This window comes from Triticum urartu, chromosome 1, assembly GCF_003073215.2.
Source record: "Triticum urartu cultivar G1812 chromosome 1, Tu2.1, whole genome shotgun sequence".
Lineage (NCBI taxonomy): Eukaryota > Viridiplantae > Streptophyta > Magnoliopsida > Poales > Poaceae > Triticum > Triticum urartu.
In genome coordinates, this window is record NC_053022.1 from 401610602 (window position 1) to 401615902 (window position 5301).

Sequence of the window (5301 nt, forward strand, 5' to 3'; positions counted from 1 at the left end):
TCCACGACTATCGCTACCATTTAGTGATAAAGTAAAGCATTACAGCGCGATTGCATTGCATACAATAAAGCGACAACCATATGGCTCCTGCCAGTTGCCGATAACTCGGTTACAAAACATGATCATCTCATACAATAAAATTTAGCATCATGTCTTGACCATATCACATCACAACATGCCCTGCAAAAACAAGTTAGACGTCCTCTACTTTGTTGTTGCAAGTTTTACGTGGCTGCTACGGGCTTAAGCAAGAACCAATCTTACCTACGCATCAAAACCACAACGATAGTTTGTCAAGTTGGTGCTGTTTTAACCTTCGCAAGGACCGGGCGTAGCCACACTCGGTTCAACTAAAGTTGGAGAAACTGTCACCCGCTAGCCACCGTTGTGCAAAGCACGTCGGGAGAACCGGTCTCGCGTAAGCATACGCGTAATGTCGGTCCGGGCCGCTTCGTCCAACAATACCGCTGAACCAAAGTATGACATGCTGGTAAGTAGTATGACTTATATCGCCCACAACTCACTTGTGTTCTACTCGTGCATATAACATCAACACATAAAACCTAGGCTCTGATACCACTGTTGGGGAACGTAGTAATTTCAAAATTTTCCTACGTACACGGAAGATCATGGTGATGCATAGCAACGAGGGAAGAGTGTGATCTACGTACCCTTGTAGATCGACAACGGAAGTGTTTGGTTGATGTAGTCGTACGTCTTCACGGCCCGACCGATCAAGCACCGAAACTACGGCACCTCCGAGTTTTAGCACACGTTCAGCTCGATGACGATCCCTGGACTCCGATCCAGCAAAGTGTCGGGGAAGAGTTCCGTCAGCACGACGGCATGGTGACGATCTTGATGTACTACTGTCGCAGGGCTTCGCCTAAGCACCGCTACAATATTATCAAGGACTATGGTGGCAGGGGGCGCCGCACACGGCTAAGAATAAGATCACATGGATCAACTTGTGTCTCTGGGGTGCCCCTGCCTCCGTATATAAAGGATCAAGAGGGGGAGGCCGGCCGGCCATCATAGGGCGCGCCAGGAGGAGTCCTACTCCCTCCGGGAGTAGGACTTCTCCCCCAATCCTAGTTGGAATAGGATACGCAAGGTGGGAAAAGAGAGAGAGAGAAGGAGGAGGGTGCCGGCCCCCTCTCTCCTTGTCCTATTCGGACTAGGGGGGAGGGGCGCGCGGCCCAGCCCTGGCTGCCTCTCCTCTTCTTCCACTAAGGCCCATTAAGGCCCATATAGCTCCCGGGGGGTTCCGGTAACCTCCCGGTACTCCGGTAAAATCCCGATTTCACCCAGAACACTTTCGATGTCCAAACATAGGCTTCCAATATATCAATCTTTATGTCTCGACCATTTCGAGACTCCTCGTCATGTCCGTGATCACATCCGGGACTCCGAACAACCTTCGGTACATCAAAATGCATAAACTCATAATATAACTGTCATCGTAACCTTAAGCGTGCGGACCCTACGGGTTCGAGAACAATGTAGACATGACCGAGACACGTCTCCGATCAATAACCAATAGCGGAACCTGGATGCTCATATTGGCTCCTACATATTCTACGAAGATCTTTATCGGTCAGACCGCATAACAACATACGTTGTTCCCTTTGTCATCGGTATGTTACTTGCCCGAGATTCGATCGTCGGTATTCCAATACCTAGTTCAATCTCGTTACCGGCAAGTCTCTTTACTCGTTCTGTAATACTTCATCCCGCAACTAACTCATTAGTTACAATGCTTGCAAGGCTTAAGTGATGTGCATTACCGAGAGGGCCCAGAGATACCTCTCCGACAATCGGAGTGACAAATCCTAATCTCGAAATATGCCAACCCAACATGTACCTTTGGAGACACCTATAGAGCTCCTTTATAATCACCCAGTTACGTTGTGACGTTTGGTAGCACACAAAGTGTTCCTCTGGTAAACGGGAGTTGCATAATCTCATAGTCATAGGAACATGTATAAGCCATGAAGAAAGCAATAGCAACATACTAAATGATCGGGTGCTAAGCTAATGGAATGGGTCATGTCAATCACATCATTCTCCTAATGATGTGATCCCGTTAATCAAATAACAACTCTTTTGTTTATCGTTAGGAAACATAAACATCTTCGATTAACGAGCTAGTCAAGTAGAGGCATGCTAGTGACACTTTGTTTGTCTATGTATTCACACAAGTATTATGTTTTCGGTTAATACAATTCTAGCATGAATAATAAACATTTATCATGATATAAGGAAATAAATAATAACTTTATTATTGCCTCTAGGGCATATTTCCTTCATCGAGGGCCTGGCATCTTGAGCTTAAGGTATGCATAGTGCGGGACCGCATTGAACTTGGCGAATGCGGTTCACCTAAGCAGTGCATGATAACCGCTGCGGAACGGGACTATGTCGAAAATTAACTCCTCGCTTCGGAAATTATCCGGAGATCCAAGACCACTTCAAGTGTGACTGAGCCTGTGCAGCTGGCCTCTACACCTGGTATTATGCCTTTAAAGGTCGTTTTGGTGGGCTTAATCCTCGAGGGATCTATGCCCATTTTCCGCACTGTATCCTGGTAAAGCAGGTTCAGGCTACTGCCGCCGTCCATAAGGACTCTAGTGAGATGAAATCCGTCAATAATTGGGTCGAGAACCAATGCGGCGAATCTGCCATGACGGATGCTAGTGGGATGGTCTCTTCGATCAAAGGTGATCGGGCAGGAGGACCATGGGTTGAACTTTGGGGCGACTGGCTCTACCGCGTATATGTCCCTTAACACGCGCTTCTGCTCCCTTTTGGGGACGTGGGTGGCGTATATCATGTTCACCGTCCGCACTTGTGGGGGAAAACCCTTCTGTCCATTATTGTTCGGCGGCTTTTCTGGGGTGCCATGTATTTGGCACAAGCGGTCGAGTATTCGGTCCAAGCTGGATGGGCCCCTAGGATTCCTTTTGAATGACTTTTTCCGCTGACCGGATTTAGAGACTCTGAATCCGGCATTAACTGCTGTATCCTTACCATTGTCGCTGTTGATGCGGCGCTTCTGCTGGTTGCGACGCGACCTACCACTGATGTCCCTGGTGTCCGAACGACCAGGGTTCTTGGTCATATTGTTGCTACGAGCAAGCCAGCTGTCTTCTCCCGTGCAAAAGCGGGTCATGAGTGCCTTGAGTGCTGCCATAGATTTCGGCTTCTCCTGTCCTAGGTGCCGGGCAAGCCACTCGTCACAGATGTTATGCTTGAAGGCTGCTAAGGCCTCTGCGTCCGGGCCGTCGAGTATTTGATTTTTCTTTGTTAGGAACTGTGTCCAGAATTGCCTGGCCGATTCGTCTGGCCGCTGAATTACGTGGCTTAGGTCATCAGCGTCTGGGGGTCGCACAAAAGTGCCCTGGAAATTGTCGAGGAATGCGGCTTCCAGGTCCTCCCAACAGCTGATTGACCCTGTTGGCAGGCTGTTAAGCCACTGCCGGGCTGGTCCTTTAAGCTTGAGTGGGAGGTATTTGATGGCGTGGAAATCGTCTCCGCGGGCATGTGGATATGAAGGAGATAATCCTCAATCCATACCACGGGATCTGTTGAGCCATCATATGATTCGATGTTTACGGGTTTGAAACCCTCGGGGATTTGATGATCCATTATTTCTTCTGTGAAGCACAATGGGTGTGCGGCGCCTCTGTACTGGGCTATATCATGACGTAGCTCCAATGAGCTTTGTCTACTATGTTCAGCCCTGCCGAATTTGTGACCGGCGTGATGGTTACCGTCTCGAGCCGTGGGGCGCCCACGCGATCTGTAGATCGATCTTGTTTGCCTTGCCTTTTCCTCCAACATATTACGTAAGTCTGGCGCATATTCCCGTGCCTTGGTACGGGCTGCGGCTTGGGTGGAGGGCCTTGCGGCCTCTCTGTCGCGGCCATGAGCTGGCCTGTCGGCCGCGTCAAGTGCTTCCTCCTCTAATCGGGGTAGCAACTTGCGCTTTGGGTAGCACTTGGAGGGGAGTTCGGGTTTATGCTCTTCGGCCGCAAGGACTTCAGTCCATCTATCGACTAGTCGATCTTGATCAGCTTTAAGCTGTTGCTATTTTTCCTTGAGGCTTCTTGCCGTGGCCATAAGCCTGCGTTGAAAACACTCTTGTTCGACGGGATCCTCTGGCACGACGAATTCATCGTCGTCGAGGCTTGCCTCGTCTTCGGCGGGAGGCATATGATTATCGTCCTCGACCTCTCTGTCAGCCGCTCTCCCATGGGGGCTGGTTTCTCCACACCCCTGTGCTAAATCTTGCTCGGGGGGATGTTCTTCGGCGCTTTCTAGGGTATTATTATCTCCCGTGCTGGAGTCGCCGTTTTTGTGTTGGCGGGATTTTGAGCGGCGCCGCTGACGCTGTAGCTTTTGCTGTTTCTTGGAGGGGTCATCCTCCGCTGTTCCATCGCCCTCTCCCTCTTTTGGGGTGTCCACCATGTATATGTCATATGACGAGGTGGCTTTCCAGGGCCTAGTAGGCGCTGGTTCTTCATCATCTCCTTCATCGGTGTCCATACCGTCGATGTCTTCGGAGTCATAGTCGAGCATGTCGGTTAAGTCGTCGACAGTGGCTACAAAGTGGGTGGTGGGTGGGTTTTGAATTTCTTCATCGTCGGTACCCTAACCTTGCTGACCGTAGTCCGGCCAGGGCTCTCCTGACAAAGAGAGAGGCTTCAGTGATTTCAGGATATCGCCGAAAGGCGAGTGCTGAAAGACGTCTGCGACCGTGAACTCCATGATCGGTGCCTAATCGGATTCGCTCGGCAGGGGCGCGGAGGGTTCAGAGTCCGGAGAAGAATCCGGCTCCATGGAGTCACGGGTCTTGTAGAGTACGGGGCTGGTGTTCGGCTCAACCGCCGTTGGGATCGCAGCCCCCGAGGTGGCGTCCAACCGCCCATCCTCGATCGGCGCGGTCGGCTCCGAACTAGGGGTCGGAGCCGATGCGGGTGCGGCCTCCAGGGCACTGTTCGGCGGCAGAGCTAGATCATGCTCGTCGTGACAGTGCGTCGCGCTCAGTAGTGGTTCGAATCCATCGAAGATCAAGTCCACGCGGATGTCGGCCGTGTAGTTTAAACTTCCGAATCTGACCTGACTGCCAGGGGCGTAGCTTTCGATCTGCTCTAGATGGCCAAGCGAATCGGCCTGCAGTGCGAAGCCGCCAAAGATGAAGATCTGTCCGGGGAGGAAGGTCTCACCCTGGACTACATCGCCATTGTTGATTATAGGAGCCATCAGGCCTGACGGCGACAGCACAGAGGAACTCTCAAG